This window comes from Prionailurus bengalensis, chromosome B1 (assembly GCF_016509475.1).
Source record: "Prionailurus bengalensis isolate Pbe53 chromosome B1, Fcat_Pben_1.1_paternal_pri, whole genome shotgun sequence".
Classification (NCBI taxonomy): domain Eukaryota; kingdom Metazoa; phylum Chordata; class Mammalia; order Carnivora; family Felidae; genus Prionailurus; species Prionailurus bengalensis.
In genome coordinates this window covers 93,477,893-93,500,383 of record NC_057344.1, presented here as the reverse complement: position 1 = coordinate 93,500,383, position 22,491 = coordinate 93,477,893, and positions in this window count along the sequence as shown.

Sequence of the window (22,491 nt, the reverse complement as noted above, 5' to 3'; positions counted from 1 at the left end):
GGAGGACATACTGTCGAGGTGGAGATTGATCAATGGGATGAACACTTTTGAGTTTTTTCTGTGTTTGTAAGGGCTGCTTTCTATGATTATGCTATCTGTGTTTTGTAGCCGGCATCCAGGGAAGTTAGGCTAGTGCCTCCCACAGGGACTAAGAAACGGGGTGCTACCTTTCTTGATGATTACATTTCAAAAGGAAGGCCTCAGGTCCTTAAGAAAGACATTCCATGGGCCCTATACCTAGCAAGAAGAGGTTTATATACATTTCAAAGGAGGTCAGAGAAAAAATTGCAATGACAAGTCATCTAAGGTACATGCTCTAAGAAAAGGTAGGTCACTTAGGGGCGCCTGGGTGGCTCAGTCGGTTAAGCGTCCGACTTCGGCTCAAGTCATGATATCACAGTTCCTGGGTTTAAGCCCCACGTGGGTCTCTGTGCTGACAGCTCAGAGCCTGGAGCCTGGAGCCTGGAGCCTGCTTTGGATTCTGTCTCCCTCTTTCTCTCTGCCCCTCTGGCGCTTGTGCTCTATCTCTCAAAAATAAATAAACATTAAAAAAAAAAAAAAGAAAAGAAAAGAAAACGTAGATCAGGAGCCTCTAGTCAGGAAGAAACTTACATAATGTTTAGTCAACATGAAGGGCATATTAAAAGCACCTTGGGCACTAAATATTTCCCATTCACTCCATCACCTTCTTCCTCAGTTGCCTCTTCTGATTACTTTATATGTTAATTCTATCACTTGAAAAACCATTCAAGCCATCTTCTTTCTAATCTTACTGACTATGCATGTGCATACACACACACACACACACACATACATACACACACACACACACACATATCTATATAGGCTCTATTTATACTGATTTTACAGTCTATATATCTTATTTTTTCTAAATCTATTAAAGTTTTTAAAGTCCATTTTGTTTTTGATGCTACATACATAAATATCACGGGCACAGAAAAATTATTTTTTTAGTTTTGTAGTTAATTTATCTTAAATAAGTGACTGAATTATTTACATTAAGAAAAAGAAAACCCTACTTTTCAATTGGACATTTTTATATTGGACTAAATTAGTCAGCACTTTCACTATCATATGCTATTTCTTATAAGTGGAGTAACATTTATCCTCATGAGCAAACTTGTAGAAGAAATAAGATTTTGCCATTTAGACTTTGCTCATGAATAAAATGCCTTTGGGGAAAATAGAAATGACTTTTTTCTCCCCATCTCCTTACCCAGAATAACAGCTCGTCTGACATAAGTGAGTTTTTATAAAAAAAGACACATTTTGTTTGGAGAAAAGTATGAAATATTCCAACCTTAAAGGTGGACTTTTTAGAAAATGGTGAACAGAGAAAAACAACAATGTTAATGGGAGAGCAGTTACAGGCTCATCTATGTTGTTAACATAAATTGCATTGCCATAAAATTGTACCATCCTTTTCTACACAGAATCAAGAGCATTTTATCATAACAAAAGACTATTCTTTTCAAACTCAGTGGGAAATAGGCAATAGTGGAATTCTATTAGAAGGCACACTGATAAAGAATTCAGCTCAGCTGTGTCTTGTAAATGTACAAGTTAAAAGAAACTTTCTTATAAATGGACTGATCTTCAAAACAGTAATATCATACCTAAAACAAATATCTGCTCTGTATGCACCATGAGACTAGGATATATATGCAAATGAACAGGTACAACATGTATTGGTACAATTTGGTAAATACCATCTTTGAAATAAAGTAGTTTTCCAACTTTAGAAAAATACATGAACAGATAATTTTCACTAATGTGTCAACATCCAGGTCTTCGGAGTAATGGTGTTGTCCCTCCTCTTTATGACTCTGATAGTTGAACTCGCCACAGACATCCATCCAGTTTCTTGAGTAGTCTCATCAGTAATCTATGAACCAGACTCTACATCATAAGGCAACACATGACCGACACCAGTGAAGTAGTGAAATGCAGTCAATCTATCAGCACTGATGTCATGTTAGCTGTAACCCAGCTCTACAAGGCTGATCATGTTCAAAAGATGAATGTACTCGGATTATATGAGCAGCTACTGCAGGTGAGTTAGAGCAAGGTGAGTGCAGGCAAAGTGTAGAGAAGTGGAAAAAAAATTAATAAATGGTACCAACCATTTCAGAGCTTGGAAATATTATTGGTCAGATGATTGACAATATTCTGGTACAAATACTCTTATTTCTTCCTTTTTACATTTGATATATTTGTATTGCTGCTATAAAACCAAGAGTAAGAAATTGAAACCTGGAAAGCCCACCTTTCTTCATTTTATTTTATTTTTATTGTATTGTTTTAATAACATTTATACTGTATTATCTGAGGCAATAGAAGGAAAAAGGAAAGTTTCTTTTAATACTGTTTAAAAGTTACTTCAAATAAATTAACTCTAGTTACCAGTTAAATCCATAATTTAACTTTTCCATAATTCAGATGGTTCTCAAGTCTATTTAAACAACAATCAAAGGCACTATATTCTATAAACTATCTCTGGTAAAATATAACTATTAATTCTCCTTATACTAAAATACTTGCTAATGAAACGATGCTAAATATCTAATATGATTTTGTATTGGTTCGTAAAAATTAATACTTAGTAGAAACTAAGCATTATATATTAAAAAATTCATCCCTGTTCTTTTGTGTAACAGAAATTAATTTATTTTCATCATCATGTATTATTTCATTGAATAAATATGCCACAATTCATTTTGCTTACAAGTTTTTGCTATTACAAATAAAGCATCAATGAATGTTCTTAAACATGTCTTTTTGAAAAATATATATGTTTTGGGGGTACCTGAGTAGGTCAGTCCTTTGAGCTCCTGCCTCCTGATTTCAGCTCAGGTCATGATCTCCCTGTTCATGGGTTCGAGCCCTATGTGGGGTTTCACACCGACAGCATACTGCCTGCTTGAGATCATCTCTCTCATTATCTCTCTCTCTGCCCTCCCCCACATGCTCCTGCTCTCTCTCTCTCTTTCTCTGTCTCAATATAAATAAACTTAAAAAAATATGGTTTCCTATAAGATAAGGATAGAGTCATCTAGAGTGGAATTGCTGGGTCATCAGGAAATATTTTATTCAGCTTCAGTAGATCCTAGTAGTTTTTCTAAGTGGTTGTACAAATTTACACACTCACACGCAATGTATAAGAGTTCCGTTGCTTGAGAATGTCTCTCACACAGCTTATTGACGATCTTTCTCTTAGTTATTCCAATGTGTATATAGTGTTTGTATTATTTTGTATTGTTTTCGACAAATAATAAGGTACTATTTGTGTTTTCTTGACTATCTGAACATTTCTTTGTGAAATTATCTTCAAGTTTCATTTGCCATTTTCAACCAGATGATCGTTCATTTTCTTACTAATTTGTATATTTTCAAACATATTCATATAGTTTGGATATAAACAATGTTGCAAGTTATGTGTATTTCAAATAGTTTATCTAGTTGTTGATTTTATACTAAAAATGGTGTTCTTACAGAACATGTCGTTTTTTTATTTTTTTCAAATTTAAATGTCTAATTTTTACTGATGAACTTTAATGTTTAGATATTATAAAAATTAGATATTAATTTTTGTGTGTAACTTTTGGTAAGGTCATGAATAATTTCTCTTCCACGTCAATATCCACTTGGCACCACCATTTATTGAAAAGTGATCTTTCCTAAATGTAAACTTTACTAAAATCAAGTGTTTATTTATGTGTATTTATAATTCTAGATAATTTATTCTGCTGTACTACGCCATTGGTCTTACTTTATGACAATGTAACACTGTCCTAATTGCTGTATGTGTCCTAATTACTGTGGTCCTGATAACTGATTGAATCTGAGTAAGTCCATGAATTCTGATTGTTTGTTTGCATTCAAGAATTCTTGGTGAGTCCCAGCCGTTTTTGTTACCCTAAATATTACATAATTCACTTTTCATTCCCTATTCAAAATTCTGGTTAAGGTTGTTTTTGGAAATATATTGAATTTGTAGATCAATTTGTGGCACATTCACAACTTTACATCTTCCTATATGTGACTTTAATATGCATATGTACCTCAACTTGTTTAAATCTTTCATTTTTCTCAAAAATGTTTTATAGTTTTCTTTGTACAGATCTTACCCATATTTGGTTGAGTATTGTATCAGTTAGATTTGGAATACGGTAAACCATCCTCAGAATAATAGCATAAAACATATATAATTTTTTACTTCATAATTCTGTGTGTTGGCAATTTGGCCCAGCCTCAGTGGAGGGGTTCTACTGATGTAGCCTTTGCTCAACTGATCTTAACTGGATTCACTCATGGGTCAGTATTCTAATTTTATGCCTTTAATCACATTCTTTTTTGTGTCTGCTACATGCTTGTCCTTTGGGTTACCTGAGCGTTACATAAAATATCTTATATTCATGACATTTCCTTTTAAATTGGCATCAACTTAACTTTGATATTATGCAGACTTTATATCTTTACTTCTTACCCCCTCATATTTTAAGTTATTAGTGTTTATTTATATCCTTTTAATATAATGCATCCAATATCCAATGATATTTTAGTTATGGTTATTTTTGATATATTAGTTTTTTTAACTTTTAAACTAGAGTTGTAAGTGAATTCTGCACCACCATTACAATGTTAGAGAATCTGTCCTTGAAAATGTATTTATTACTACCAGTAAGTTTCTTTATTTCCTTTAATATGAAATTTATTGTCAAATTGGTTTCCATACAACACCCAGTGCTCATCCCTACAAGCATTCATGTTATATATTATTTTTTCTATAACAATTTATTTTTGTTATGTTTCTCATGTTTACCTCAATATAACTCCTTAATATCTATTGAATCTTTATTTTTAAAATGTTTATTTATTTATTTTGAAAGAGAGAGAGCACACAAGCAGGGGGAGGGCCTGAGACATGAGAGAGAATCCCAAGCAGCCCCCAATGTGGGGCTCAATCTCAAGAACCGTGAGATCATGACCTGAGCCAAAATCAAGAGTCAAATGCTTAACTCACTGAGGCATTGAGCCCTGAATCTTTATTTTTTGTATACTTATTTGAACTAAATTTTCACTGTAACCATTATCCTTTTTATATAAAATCCATTTTTGGACCCAATGATAGTTTCTGTTTCCATTCTCTTTTTCAGTGTTATTATTATTCCCCGTGTTTCTGGAATATTGCTCTGAGATAATGTTTATTTCTCTTAAGACTGAGTACTGTATGTTGGCTTCTCAGAAAAGATGTTAGCCTCCTGCCAACTCCATGGGATCCAGCAGTTAGCCTCACATCAACTCCAGGAATTTCCGTGTTTAAGACAAACAATACTGGCCACTTCAAAACCTGTCCTTCAGTCACTGTTTAACCAACCATGGACAGTCAGGTGACAAAAACAAGTGTAATAGCATATTTTATTACTATTTTATGTAAGTCTCTAATTGTACAAGGTGAAAGGCCAATGATTCCTCAGTCCGGCAACTTGAAATCCCACAATTCTAGAGGCTATGACCCTCTCCTCTGTTCTGACGTCTAGTCTGCCAGTTTTCCCGGTTCTGTGCCACATATGGTGGGACAGTGAGGAACTGTTTCTTTAAATTTATCCCAATGGATGATGTTCAAGTAATATAATAAATGAACCACATGTCGTTTTCTATTACTTGCACTGTAATAAAACTTCTTACATTTTATTTTCAGGATATCATGTCTTAGATAAATTGTGAAGAACCCAAGTATGTGAATATCTTTTATACAATGATTATATGTATGCCTTTTTAAAGATTACTTTAGAGTTTATTTTTACTTCCTAATATTTGTCCATATTTATTAGCCAAAAGATAATTTAGAAAATACAAGTAGTTCAAGGTGAGTCCGGTTTTTCATCTCCTGATCCTGCCGCAGGACATGAAGGGAATGCCACAATAATATAATCATGAATGTCAAGAGTCTTTCTCGATGTTAATAGTGGATGACACAGAAAGTCAGAGACAGTGTGGGGCTTTCAGTTCAGTCCAAGGAATTGGGGCAGGGGTAAGGAGACAAAAACTGTTTATTCAATAACCCTCCCTATACTATACACACCTACATCTGCAATCAAAAGAAAAGATTTCATATGCTATTTTGATTAAAATTTCTCTGATTGTTAAATATTTCGGAAGAAGAATTATATTGAAATATTTCAGTAACATTTAAACTTTCCAATAAGATATTTCATTCAAATATATTAATAATGGCAAATTTATAACATGGTTCTTATACCCATAAGTGGCTAACAAAGGAAGCAGAAAAGGAAATTAATATTCTTTGAACTTGGCACTATACCAGATACTTTCCATATAATTTTACATTTATGTGTACATTGAAAAATATTGACATTTGTATTTTATAATGCAAAAGTTATACAAGGAATATATAAATTTAAAAATTAGCTTTCAAATATAGCTTGGCGAAGTAATAAGTATTTTTCATTACTGGAGAGTAACACACAGTGATAATTATTCCATACCTGACAGTCTTTATTAAAATTGTTATCAAAGGATTTGAAAGTAGGTGGCAGAGAAGAGACCTCACATCTTTTTATAAGAGGAAAACTTTAACATGAGTGACATAGATAAGTCAGAGAACTATGAGGGTAAGTTTCACACATCCATGTAAATTGATTTCTTTGATTGTATGGAATTACACGCACACGCACACACACACACACACACACACACACACACAAACACAAACAGGCACACAATTGGCCCCAAAGAAAACACAGAAACAAACAAAAATAGAGTGCCTCAAGGTGTTTATGCAATACAAAATAGCATGGAAAAATAATAGAATATCTTATTTCTAATAACAAAGGATGTTTTAAATTACCGCTGCTGGGGTGCCTGGGTGGCGCAGTCGGTTAAGCGTCCGACTTCATCCAGGTCACGATCTCGCAGTCGGTGAGTTCGAGCCCCGCCTCAGGCTCTGGGCTGATGGCTCAGGGCCTAGAGCCTGTTTCCGATTCTGTGTCTCCCTCTCTCTCTGCCCCTCCCCCATTCATGCTCTGTCTCTCTCTGTCCCAAAAATAAATAAGCGTTGAAAAAAAAAAATTAAATTACCACTGCTGTAGGGCGCCTGGGTGGCTCAGTCTGTTGAGAGTCCAGCTTCGGCTCAGGTCATGATCTCGCGGTCTGTGAGTTCAAGCCCCACGTCGGGCTCTGTGCTGACAGCTCAGAGCCTGGAGCCTGCTTCAGATTCTGTGTCCCTCTCTCTCTGCCCCTCCCACACTCATGCTCTGTCTCTGTCTCAGAAATAAATAAACATTAAAAAAGTTTAAATTACCACTGCTGTAACTATTTAAGAAGAATAAATTTCTACATTGAATTCTATGATTTATTTTTGACCTGTAGACTTTCCAGAAAAAAAGGATATATTTAATAGTTTGATATAAATGTTACAAATAGAGGCTCATAAAGCAAAATATCAAAATGTTTTATACAAATGCCTAAAACTCTTAATGATTATTAAATCTCTCCATTTATTCATTTTTGTGATAATATTTGTTAAATTCCAACTATTGTTTAACTATTGTCAGGTTCTCTGCTAGACATTAGAACTTCAAAGACAAAAGAATGTGGTGATAAACTATACAGTGACTGCCCAAATTATGCACACATCTTAATCCCTAGAATTTGTGAAAGCTACTATACATGATAGAAACAAAAACAGATAAACAAACAAACAAAGGACTTTGCAGATGTGATTGATTTAAGAATCTTAAGACAGGAAAATTATCTAAGATTATATTGGTGGGCTTCATGTAACCACATGCATTTTTATAAAGGGAAGATTTCACACACAGAGGATAAAGTGATATCGAGCAGAAGTAGACAGAGATTTGAATATGCTGCCCTTGAAATTGGAGTGACTCAGGTAAGGAACACTGGCAGCCAGCAGAAGCTGGAGGAGTCAAAGAATAGATTATCCGCTAAGGCCACGGGAGAGAGTATGTGTGGCCAAATCAACACCTTGATTTCAGCCCAACGATACTGGTTCCAAACTTCTGCCCTTCACAACAGTGATAAAACAAATTTCTGTGGTCTTAACTAACAAATTGGTGATGATTTGTTGCAGCAGCCATAAGAAACTACTAAAATTGCACTGTCTTTCAAAGTTGGCATTATGTAGTTAAGTATGGATTAATTTTGGTTATTTTCTTAGGCCTTATTAGTATGTCCTTTCGAACTGATCTTGGAATTAGAGCCTTTTCATGATTTGTGTAAATTTGTACCAGATTATAACTAAACACTTTTAAAATAGCTACTTGTTCAATGAACATGGATGAAGTTCTGGCTGTACAGATTCTGTCTTTGATTCTCCTAACATTATACATATATTAAGAAAAGGAGAGGTGGATTTATTTTTTATGAGTGTCTATTCTTTGTTTTTCATCCCTTCTATCCACATAGATAAAGCAAATATAAAAATCTAAACACAAGAAATTGCCACAGAAAGCTTGTCACTATTACATTTTTTGAACAAAAACAGAAGAAATTCTTATAATGTCAGAGGCCATTCTATACATAAAAAATGAAAAATACACTAATGTATATTTTCTATGACTATTTTCACACATTTTTCTCATTTATCAAAAGCATTATACTATAAAATTATTGAAAAATGAAAGGGATATTTAGTAATTGCAAAATTTTTATTCATGATCATTTTTTAAAATTTGATTTGATATATCTTCATTATTTAGAAGAAACATGTAAAAGGTATTCTTGAGGGTTTATTATTTAAAAAACAAAACACTGATGGGCGCCTGGGTGGCTCAGTTGGTTAAATGTCCGACTTCGGCTCAGGTCATGATCTCGCAGTCCGTGAGTTCTAGCCCCGCGTCGGGCTCTGTGCTGACAGCTCAGAGCCTGGAGCCTGCTTCAGATTCTGTGTCTCCCTCTCTCTCTGCACCTCCCCCGATTGCAGTCTATCTCTCTGTCTCTCAAAAATAAATAAACATTAATTTTTTTTAAATCCATTTAAAAAACAAAACACTGTTGAAGTTTTGTAACTATGCTTCTAATATATAAGGACTATGTGAAATGGTTTATTTAAGATGATTATATTTTTGCATCTGCTGGGTTAATTGGACTTTTTCAGTTAATATTGAGGTACATTTAATTATCCCACTACTAATAGATCACTTCTGATGTTCAGCTATAATGCAAGGCATTATCTAAAATTGTAAGGCCATTAGTCAGGGCCCTGGGGTGGGTGGTAGGGGGAGATTGAACATTAACATTGATCTTTCAACGAAAAAAAAAATAGGATCTATATAAAATGGTGAGGGAAGGATTTAAGGAAACCAACAATGCATACATGGTCCAGGAAACCTGAGAAAAAGGTGAGAAGAAGGACCAGGTGCCCAGGATACACAGACCCCATCAGTTACTAGAAGTGTAGCCAGATATGACGTTCGGTGGGTTTCACTGGTGAGTTCTCGCAAAACACTTGCTTAGCTGCAGCAGAGGAAGTGGTTGGAGTTGACAATATTCATGACAGGTCATAGGAGTTGTGTTAAGTTCTGAGAGCCACCTGCTACCACATCAGAGGAGGATTTTTACCATTAGCCTGGCCTTTGTTGGCAGCTTCCCTAACCTCAGGCCAACCAGCTCTTCCTAGAGACATGCAAGCCATTAGTTATATATTAAATCCTGCATATCAGGGCTATAGGGACTGGCTTTTGCTCAACCAACTAAAGCCTCTTTCTCTTTGTGGCTTGAAGTCTAAACTTCCTTGTGAAGCACATAAGCCTTTCGTGAATATACATTTCGCTTTATCTTCAATTCCCAGTGTCATCTATTTTTTGAACAGTTTGCTCCCTGAACAGTAATAGTGCCTAGGGCCTAGATGAATGGAGGAAAAATGGAGGCTGGATAGGAGTTAATAATGATTGTGTGGCCTACAGTCCTGCTTTCAGGGATCAGAAGAAAAGTCCCTTGCACCTGGCTGAGGAAATTTGTAACATAAAATACGCAGGAAAAAAACTATAATTTCACTTGAGAATTGAGGTAAGGCTGCCACTTGATATGACTGCATATATGTGTTCCAGTGCTGCATAAGTGTGTGTGTGTGTGTGTGTGTGTGCGCATGGAGGCCAGGATGTTGTTTCTAAACGTGTGTTTATTGTTTGCATTAGCATCAACGTAGTTGTATTGTCCTCACCCTAGACATATTAAGTGGGAATCTTTGTGAAATGGAGCCAAAGAATCTACATTTCTAATGAGCTTTCCAAATGATTCTGGAAATTATTAAAACTTAAGAGTCTTTGTTTTAATTAATCAATAGTGGTAATAGTGTTTTAATTAATCAATAGTCTTAAAATGAATATATGTGTGGTATTTTATGATGCAAATTCTTAGCAGGCTTAAGGAACTTAAACTTAGTCATTTGAGGCTACTGGTACAAGTACTGGTACTCGTTCAAAATTAAGAAGAAATTGTGCATCTTTGAAGGTTTTCAATATTTTATAAGCCCTTTTCCTGTTACCGAGGTTGATTCTCTAAAGAATAAGATTTCTGCATTCTTAGAAACAGTAATGACAAAGCAGAGGGAAATCACAATTGTGACAAAGATGAAGAGTGAAGGAATAGCTAAAAGAAAAAAAAAAAAGAAAATACCGTATATTAGACAGAACAAAACTGAAATATCTTCTAATTGACTCGTTTTCCAAGAAAGATGTATAGAGCTAAAAGAATATATAAAATTCTTATAGGGATACAGACAATACCACAGATGTCCTCGGTATGGGGAGAAGGATGTGGGGGGAGGGGGTTGGAGATAAAGTTTATGGTAGGCAGAATTATTTTTTTTTAATTTTTTTAACGTTTATTTATTTTTGAGACAGAGAGACACAGCATGAACGGGGGAGGGGCAGAGAGAGAGGGAGGCACAAAATCGGAAGCAGGCTCCAGGCTCTGAGCCATCAGCCCAGAGCCTGACGAGGGGCTCGAACTCGTGGACCGCAAGATCGTGACCTGAGCTGAAGTCGGACGCTCAACCGACTGAGCCACCCAGGCGCCCCTATGGTAGGCAGAATTCTAAAACAAAACCTTCACAAGATTCCATCCCCTTGTTTTACAGCTACTGCTAAGATGGAATTTTGCAGATGAAATTGAAGTTCCAACTCAGCTGACTATCAGGTAGGAGATTATTTTAGTGGGTTTGACCCAATCAGGGAAGCATTTCAAGATCAGAAAGTTTTCTCTAGCTGGCAGCAGAAGGAAAGTCACATAGATTCAAACCTACGGGAAAGATATGAAATGAGAGAGAGATTCCATTGCTGGCCACGGAATGAAGGGGCCGTCTATGAGGAGACGTGAGCAGCTTCTAGAAACCAAGACCAATCCCCAGATGGTGGCTAGGAAGGACACAGAGACATAAAACCAACTTGCAGGAGCTAGATTCTGCCAACTTGAATGAGGTAAGAAGCTGATTCTCTCTGAGAGCTTCTTCCAAAGAATCCAGCTCTACCAACACTCTGTCTTCAGCCTTGTGAGACCCTAAGCAGAGGATTCATCTGCACCTGCCTCGACTTCTGACCTACAAATTTGAGAGATAATAAATGCATATTATTTTAAGATGTTAAATTTTTGGTAATTTATTACTCTACAATAGAAAACTAATATAGACTTATACACGCATACAAAATGTAAGTTAGTTTTACAAAAAACCTATTTCCCAAGTATAAGATTATAGTAAAACTAGTTATAATAATTAAGAGGGTGTGGTATTGGAAAAATAATAGATAAAAAGAATAGAGAGTCTAGAAATAGACCCAAATAAATATAGCCAACTGAACTTTGACAAAGGAGCAAAGGCAATACAATGGAACAAAGATAGTCTCTTGAACAAATGGTATGTGGAAAACTGGATATCCACATGCAAAAAAAAAAAAAAAAAAAGAATCTAGACAAAGAACTTCAATCCTTCACAAAAATTAACTCAAAATGGATGATAGACCTCATATAAAACATGGAAATATAAATATAAACTCCTGGAAGATAGCATAAGAAGAAAACTTAAATTGCCTTGAGTATGGCAAAGACTTTCTAGATACAGCACCAAAGGCCCAATCTACGAAAGAAATAATTGATAAGCTAGACCTCATTAAAATTGAAAATGTCTGCTCTGCAAGACACAATGTCAAGAAAATGAGAAGACAAGCTACAGAGTAGGAGAAAATATTTGCAAAAGACACATCTTTATTTTTTTTAATGTTTACTTACTTATTTTAAGAGAGAGAGCATGCATGCAAGTGGAGAGGGAAAGAGAGAGGAAAAGAGGGAATCCCAAGTAGGCTCTGCACTATTGAACTCATGAACTGTGAGATTATGATCTGAGCTGAAAATTAGGAGTCAGAAGCTTAAGCAACTGAGCCACCCAGCGCCCCAGCAAAAGAGACATCTGACAAGAGACTGTTATTCAAAATATACATATGTCTATTAAAACTCAATAATAGTAAAACAAAGCAGCACAATTAAAAAATGAGGCAAAGACTTCCACAGATACCTTATCAAAGAAGATTTACAAGCTTATCAAAGAAGATAACAAATAAGCATATGAAAAGATGCTTCACATCATATGTCATCAGGGCAATGCAAATTAAAACAACCATGAGATACCACTACATACCTATTAAAATGGTCAAAAATCCAAACAATGACAACATCAAATGCTTGCAAGAATGTAGAGCAGTAGAAACTCTCACATATTGCTGTTGGGAATGCTTAATGATACAATCGGTTTGGAAAATAATATGGTGTTCTCTTATAGAACTAAACATCCATACCATATGATCCAGGGAACATGCTCTTTGGTATTGTCTCAAATATCAAAACTTATGGTTTTGGGGTTAAGTGAAAATTTATGGTCACACAAAATCTGAACATGGTGTTAATAACCACTCTATTAAATGTTGCTAAAACTTTGAAAGAGCCAAGAAGTCCTTCAGTAAATAAATACATGTATATCATTGTACAATGCACATCCAGACATTGGAATATAATTCAGTGCTAAAAGGAAATGAGCTAGCAAGCCATGAAAAGACAGAGGAAACATAAATACATATTATTAAGTCAAAAATCAAATATGAAAAGGCTATACACTATATGATTCAACTTTGACATTCTGGAAAAGGCAAAACTATGGAGACAGTAAAACATCAGTGGCTGTCAGGGGTTGGTGAAAAGGAGGGATGAATAGGCAGAATACAAAGAATTTTTAAGGTAGTGAAACTATTCCGTATGATACTACAGTGGTTAACATATGTCATTATATACTTGTCCAAAGCCATAGAATATACAATCCCAGAAGTGATCCTAATATAAATGATTAGCTTTGGGTGATAATGATGTATCAGTGTAGGTCCATGTATTGTAACAAATGTGCCACTCTGGTAGGGGATGTTGATGGAAGGGGGTTGTTATGCATGGGTAGGGGTGCAGGGTATATGGGATCTTTCTGTATTTTCCACTCAATTTCTCTGTGAACCTAGAACTTCTCTAAAGATAAGATTATATATATATATATATATATATATATATATATATATATGTGTGTATCAAAGAAGTATCTCTAGAACTGAGAGATGGTATTGAAGGAGCAATCTGTATTTTCATATTTTCATATCACAGCCTCAGAAATAGAATAATGATACTTTGGGAGCCCCTAGGTGGCTCAGTTGGTTGAGCGACCGACTTCTGCTCAGGTCATAATCTCGCAGTTTGTGGGTTTGAGCCCTGCGTTGGGCTCTGTGTTGACAGCTCAGAGCCTGGAGCCTGCTTCAGATTCTGTGTCTCCCTCTCTCTCTACCCCTCCCCTGCTCATGCTCTGTGTCTCTCTGTTTCTCAATAATAAATAAATGTTTAAAAAAATAATAAAACTCTTTAAAAAAAAAGAATGATGATACTTTGAATAATACATGTTCCAAGAACAGAGAAAAATTAAATCTTCCCCAAATTAACTTGACTCTCTTAATAGGTCATGCATATGAAAAAGAAAAAAAATTGTTCGGTTAAACTTAATTTTTTAAAAAAAAATTTAATGTTTATTTATTTTTGAAACAGAGAGAGAAAGAGAGAAAGAGTTTGAGAGGGGAAGGGCCAGACAGAAAGGGAGACACAGAATCCGAAACAGACTCCAGGCTCCAAGCTGTCAGCATAGAGGCCTATGCGGGGCTTGAACTCACCAACCGTGAGATCATGACCTGAGCTGAAGTTGGACGCTTAAGCAACTGAGCCACCCAGGCACCCCATGACCAGTTAAGCTTAAAATAATAATTATGGAGAAAAACAAACAAGAGAACAAGAGAAGATGCATATGCAAAATGATAACAGATGCAGTAGTTATTTTTTAATAACCAGTAAACTAGCATCTTCTATTTATACATTCTTTGAAAACATAATAGCTGGCTAGCAGTGTATACATATTATTTTTCCTGTATCTCAGACGTGGTGCTAAGTACTGTACAGTCATTTCATTTTACAATTTGTCCTCACAAAAATGCAGTGTCAGCAGGAAGGACCAGCATAGTCGTCATCAATCAAGTGTGTGTGGAAATGCACAATCTCAGTCCCGACTCTGGACCTTCAGAATCTGCTCTTGAACCACCTCCTCAAGTGATGTGGATGCATATTAAAGCTTGAGAAGATTGGCTTACATCTCACAGGCCTTCCCTAAGATCACAAAGATAAATGGAATCTTATGATTGAAGAGAAAATTGCCTCAAAAGATTAAAAAAAAGAAAAATCCACCCCATCTTGGTGACTTGTCTTGCACAGTCTCCTGGTAGTCACAATTATCAATTCAAATATATAAAAGTGATTGAAATAGTATCTGAGACCCCTCTCAGATATATAGGTAATGGATTCAAAATGGTACAATGTAGACACCCTGTATGATATTTTCATTTAATTTTTTCTTCAGGATAGACTAAAGGAATGCAAAAATTAGGTTCCTGTACTCACCAAAATCAGATGCCTTCTTTAGTATTTGGATGGAAACCACGTGTTTTGGATTTTTCATTCTTTTAGGTCCCACACTAATAAATGCTTGAAAGTAATTATTATTTTTAAAGACAAAAATGAAAATAATCGACCCTGCATTCTACTTTAAATCATGGATGTGATCACTGAACTGTGTGCCTGTGTTGTTAACGGGAGCAGTTAAAGATAGATAAGAAACGTAATTTTAAAATTAATTGTTTGAGACATAGGTGTTTTGTGCATCTGGAGTTAAAGTATATTTAGATTTCCGATAGTTACAAAGGGTTTTGTTATGTGAAAATTATCAAAATAGTATTGAATCTATATGCAGATTATATGCTTTAAAAGACCATCTGCTCTTTTATATTGTGTTATCTTAACATTTACACATAGCTCTGAAAATAACCATTTAAGATTGAAATCTTAAAACACTCATAAAAATTAATTGATTTTTTTTTTTACTACCTTCCTGAGTTCATTGCATTACTGGTATGGATATATATTATACTGTATTATCCTTTTTCCATCTCATTAGTCTTTTTTGGCACTGAAAGAATAGAACATTTTAAGAATAGGAAGGCTGTAGGACTTAAAACTCTATGATAGTTTACTTTATAAAAAAAATGACTGTTTTAAAAATAAGTTAATTTTTTCTGAGTCTACGTTTGTATGATAACTACAAAGCCCCAAATGTTATCTAAATCATACAATTGACATTCATTTTTTGATAGATTTATAAACCTATTGATGTTAGTTACATAGTTTTCCAAATTGAATTGACATTTTGGTGATTTTAAAGATAAATTTCACTGTATTGCCAAATAAACTTATTCAAATATGTATTTAATTTATTACTATCATATTTTAATATTCTATAATTTTGACTTATTTAAACATACGGAAAGTTAAAAGCTTACAATTGAAAGTTTTTTTTAATTTTCTTTTTTTTTTTACATTTTATTTATTTTTGATATAGAGAAACAGAGGATAAGTGGGGGAGGGGCAGAGAGAGAGGGAGATGCAGAATCTGAAGCCGGCTCCAGGCTCCGAGTTGTCAGCACAGAGCCCTACCCCCAGCTCGAACTCATGAACCGCGAGATCATGACCTGAGCGGAAGTCGGTCGTTTAACCAACTGAGCCACTATTCAAAGTTTTAATGTAGCAAATGGAAATCCTCTTATTTCGCATGATTCCTGCTTCATTGCTTTGACTCCACTCATGTTTCAGGCACATCTGTAAGAGGCCTGCAGAGACCACAATGACCCATACATTTATAAATGAATTAAATGTCCATTTCATAGATGCTGGAAAGCTTAATGCTGTACCCGGTCTTTTTGCCATTTCTGTTTTTTTTACAGTCTCATGAGCACATCTACCTATAAGTTTAAAGATTCCATTGTCCATCTGCTGTTTGGTTCAGCATCAAACAGGCTGTCACATATCAATCACACATATCAAATCACACCTTAGATTTCACCTAAGCTTTGTGAAGCCAGCAGGCTGCTTATTATACAAAACATAAAGTTGAGTATTGGATATATTGTTTCTAAAATTGTTTAAGTGCCATTAGACACACTCTGCCTGCTAGAATTTTTATCCCTCCCCCCACCCCACAACAGATTTTCTCAACATAACACCATCGAAATTTGGGCCCAATAATTTTCTTGTTGTAGGGGTCTTAATTGCATGTAGGGGTCACAACATGTTTAGTAGCATCCGTGCCCACCACCCTCTAGATGCCAGTTGCAACACCCACCTGGTTAGGACAACCAAAAATGTCTGCTGACGCTGTCAACTGGTCCCTGAGCGAGCCCTGCTTCCCTTGTTGAGAAGCATTGGACTAGGAAAAAAACAAAACAACTTTAAAGGAGAGTGTGAAATTTTCAAATATACATTATTTTTTTTCCATTTCTTCTACTTGCTCATTTCTCTTTTTTCCCCCAAGAAGGAAATACATTTATTAAAGGGTATTACATAGACCATAGAACCTCTAGCTTAGCTACAGTATCCAACCCGGAGCCTACATAAAAAGGAGTACCTGTATCACAAGGCCCCACTGCTCAGCAGAGCCCTTACCACTGTGCTATCATAGGACATAGACACTGAAACTCCCAACTTACAGTATGTAGAATATATCCTGAGTGATGGCTCCTGCCTATTGCCTCTGAAGGTCAGAGGTCTCTTTGCCAATCTCCCCACCCTCATCAGAACAGAATCTTCACCACGCTTTCTTCACAGTCCTCAGAGCTGAGATCTCAACAAGATGTGCTTGTTTGGTAAATGAAGTATCTTCTCTCTTGTTTCTGAGCACTTGGGTCAACCATAGTTTCTGTCAAGGAGTGTAAATTCATATTTTCATAAATAGATGAACTAAATGACTTATTTGAATCCATATGTGTATATACATTTGTGTGTGTATTAGTGTGCATGTACGTTTATAAATATTCAGTCAAAAGTTTCTGAAGACTTTATAAAATAGATAGTATCCCCAATGTATATCATTTTTAAAACATTTTTTTAATGTTGATTTTATTTTTATTTTTGAGAGAGAGAGACAGGACATGAGCAGCAGAGGGGCAGAGACAGAGGGAGACACAGAATGTGAAGCAGGTTCCAGGTTCTGAGCTGTCAGCACAGAGACCGACACTGGGCTCGAACTCACAAACTGCGAGATCATGACCTGAGCCGAAGTTGGACACTTAACCAACTGAGCCACTCGGGCACCCCAAATATCATTTTTTAGTAAATATAATACATCTTGTATATCCAAAGGTATATAAAATGTAGCCAGCATAATTTTGCTTTAAAATATTTAAATCATATATTTAAAGGTACCCAATTATAATACTATTTATTCTGCACATCACAGATTTGCATTAATGGTACATATTTTTGTATAGCACATTTAAGTGATTGATGAATACATATAACATATTTCTTTAGAATAAAAAATGTCATTTCGAGTATGGAAACATGATCTCTAATCATTAAGAATAATTCCATTAAAAATTTAACTACATAGTAAACTTAAAATATATCTATCAATATATGAATATTATATACATATATATATATATATATATATATTTATCAGTATAGAGACCTTTACCATAAGGCATAAACCACTAAAAATTTATCTTAAAAGCTCCTCATTCAAGATTTAGCATCTTTTCACCCAGACTGGCACTCTCAGTATAAAATTTATCATGCATGATATTTGTCAAAGTAATGTTATATACACAAAATGTTGTATTTAACTGAAAACAAAAAGCTGCAATTTTTTAATGGTTGGTCTGAGGAGAGCTTTTAGGGAGAGAGGATTTATTAAGCCTACCTCTTGATATATGAACTCACAGTGCTCTGATAATAGGGAAAGGATAAATCATTTTCATTAGGAAAAAAATAGGATAGGGCTGCCTGGGTGGCTCATTCAGTCAAGCATCTGACATTGGCTCAGGTCACGATCTTGAGGTTTGTGAGTTTGAGCTCCATGTCTGGCTCTGTGCTAACAGCTCAGAGCCTGGAGCCTGCTTCACACTCTGTGTCTCCCTCTCTGTCTCCTCCTCCCCAGCTCATACTCTGCGCCTCTCTCAAAAATAAACATTAAAAATTTTTTTTAAAAGGATAAAGAAAAAATTAGGATAATGCAGTTAAGTCGCTCACTTGTGCAACATTGAAATAATTTTTTAAGAAATTCTACAGGGAGTTTTTGTCACACTGATAACTGAGAAAAATGTTCTTGGAAGAACAATACATTATTTGCAAGCAAGTAAAAATTAAATTGTTATTGCTATAAAGTTCAAATTACAACATAAGACTTTAAAAATGCATATTAATGCTTTAAATTTTTTTTTCCAACGTTTATTTATTTTTGGGACAGAGAGAGACAGAGCATGAACGGGGGAGGGGCAGAAAGAGAGGGAGACACAGAATCGGAAACAGGCTCCAGGCTCTGAGCCATCAGCCCAGAGCCTGACGCGGGGCTCGAACTCACGGACTGCGAGATCGTGACCTGGCTGAAGTCGGACGCTTAACCGACTGCGCCACCCAGGCGCCCCATTAATGCTTTAATACACAGATTAAGAAAATATTAAATGCAAAGAGGTAATAAACTGAAGTTTATTAAAATGGGTGATTGATCTTTGTAATATAAAATAATTTAGGAAATAAACCCACATCTTTGACAATTTTAATTATTTTATAAAGAAGATCAATAATAAAACATACATCTTGTTCATAATATACACCAATTATATGTATATGTATATGTATATATATATATTGAATATCTATGTAATATATATTTGTACAATGTAATATGACTTAATTTATATATGTACAAATCTGTTTCCAAATTTCCCTAAAGCCCTCAAATAATGGTGTGTGCCCCACCCCCCAAAAATTTCAACGCTATTTTGCCAAGTTGATCTGTTCATTTGTCAATCGATCTGTTACAATGTAAGCTTTCTATTTCATCTTACTAATGCACATTTTTCTCCTAGTATCAGAAGCCAGTATTTGGAGAGTAATTAAAAACTAAATTATGTGTATTTTTAAAACTTTTATTCCATTGTATCTTTCTGAACTATAAATTACTGTTTGGAAAGAAAATAAGCTATACTTCCATGGAGGTGGTGAAATAAGGGTAGTTTTTTTTTTTATTAATAGGTTTATTTGTTAGATCGGTACTCTATTTACAGAAAATTTAAGAAGGTAGTATAGAGAGTTCCCACATATGCCCCGCTATAGACATACACAATTTTCCCTGTTTTTGACATCTTATTTTAGTATAAGGTAATGGTACGTTTGCTATAGTAAATAAACAAACAAGCAAACAAATAAATAAATATTGGTACATTATCATTCGCTAAAGTTCATAGTTTACTCAGATCTCCTTAGATTTTAGCTCATGTATTTTGTTGTTGTTCCATTATCCCATCCAGGATGCCACATATCATTAGTTGTCTTGTCTCCTTAGGTTTTCCTGACTATGAAAGTGTCTCAGAATTCCACTAACTGACTTTACCAGTTTAGAGGAGTATTAAGAATATTATAGGATGGTTTTTTAAGAGTATGAGTATATGGATAGTTATTTTATAATTTGGGTTAAAATCCAATAATGCCATGTTTATTTTATTGCATAAATCATTCTCACTTTGGCCATTAGGTGCTCTTTCAGTGGGATCCTGTGTCTCTTTAACATACCCCATTAGAAAGCACGATTGTGGTTGGAGGTGGGGTGTGGGGTATGTGGATGTGGGTGTGTTTTGAGCACTTCCTTACTTTCTGGCACGACAACATGTTCAAGGCTCATCCTGTGTATTTCCTACCCCAGTCCTAACATTAGTGTTTCTCCACAGAGCCTTCATTCCTTTTATTAGCTAATGGTATTAAAAATCAAGATCTGGGCATTAGGCATGTTCATTGCTACTGGAGTGTCATTTTGAAAATATAGCCAGTTATATTTATATAGTTATAGTTAGTATAGACTGAACTTTGTATATATACAGATATCTGTAAATACTAGCTCTTTATATAGCCATCTACAATTACATTAAGTGAAAAATGAGTTCTTACTGATGTCTCAACTCTAATCCATTACCATATAGATGATTCATCCTCTCCCCAAACCCCGAATTGCCAACTACTTATCTTTTACTCCTTTAGTTTTGCTCTTCCCGAATGGCATATACTTGCCATTGTACAGTATGTAGTCTTTAAGACTGTATTCTTTCACTTAGTAATGTGCTACAGATTCTCACCTAAACTGGCACGTGACTATGAAATCATCTGACAAGACTATTTAGCTTTGTAAGAAACTACCAAACTCTCTTCCAAAGTCACTGCACTGTTTACATTCCACCAGCAATGAATGCGATATCCTGCTGTTCCACATTCTTTTTTTTTTTTTTTTTTTTTAATTTTTTTTTTTTCAACGTTTATTTATTTTTGGGACAGAGAGAGACAGAGCATGAACGGGGGAGGGGCAGAGAGAGAGGGAGACACAGAATCGGAAACAGGCTCCAGGCTCTGAGCCATCAGCCCAGAGCCTGACGCGGGGCTCGAACTCCCGGACCGTGAGATCGTGACCTGGCTGAAGTTGGACGCTTAACCGACTGCGCCGCCCAGGCGCCCCCTGCTGTTCCACATTCTTGTCAGCATTCGGTGTTGCTTGTTTTTTGGATTTTAGCCACTCCAAGTGTGTAGTGATGTAATCATTGTGGTTTGCATTTGCAATTCCCTGATGACATAGGATACTGAGCTTCTTTTCCTATGCTTAGTTGCTATTTGTACATCTTCTCTGAGGTTTCTGTCCAGATCTCCTGCCCAGTTTTAACTGGATTTTTTTGATTCCTTATTGTTGAGTTTTAAGTGTCCATTATATATTGTGGATAACTGTCTTTATCTGATATTTGTTTTCTCCTATTAGTCTCTTATGTCTTAATGCTTTTCACAGTGTCTTTCGCAGAGCAGAAGTTTTTGTTTTAATGAAGTCCAACTTATCATTTATTCCACTCATGGATAATGCTTTTAATGTTGTTATCTGGAAAGTTATTGCCACATCTAAAGTTAGATTTTCACTTATCATCTCCTAAGAGTTTTGTAGTTTTGCATTTTACATTTTAGATCTGTGATTCATTTTGAGGTACTTTTTATGAAATATGTAAAGTCTGTATATAGATTATTATTATTTTTTTGCATGTGGATATCCAACTGCTCCAGTGTCATAGGCTGAAAAGACTTCCCCATTGATTTGCCTTTGCTCTTTTATCAAAGATCAGTTGACTATATTTGTGTGGGTCTATTTCTGTGCTTTCTATTCTATTTCATTGATCTGTCTATTCTTTCTCAATACCACATTGTGCTGGTTACGGTAGCTTTGAAGCTTGGTAATGTCAATCCTCTGACTTTTTTCTTCTTTTTCAGCATTGTGTTAAATATTGTTGGGTCTTTTTATATAAATCTTAGAATCAGTTTGTTGATATCTACAAAATAACTTGCTAGGATTTTGTATAGGATTGTGTAGACTCTATAGATCAAGTTTGGAAGAACTAACACCTTAACAATACTGAATTTTTTATTCATGATCATACAATATCCCTCTATTTAGTGAGACCTTTGACTTCTGTCATCAAAGTCTTGTAGTTTTCCTCATATAGTCCTTGTACATACTTAGGAAGTTTTTCACTTACGTCATCTAATTTTTGTGCATAATCTTGTATTTTAAATGTCAAATTAAATTTAGTTATTGCTAGTACAAAGGAAAGCAATTGGCTTTTCAAATTAACCTTGTTTGCTGCTACCTTGCTATATTCAGTAGTACCAGGAATTTTTATATTGATTCTTACAGATTTCAACACAGACTATCATATCATCCATTAATAGGGAGAGTTTTATTTCCTCCTTCACAGCATGTGTGTCTTTTCTTTTCTTAACTTTTCC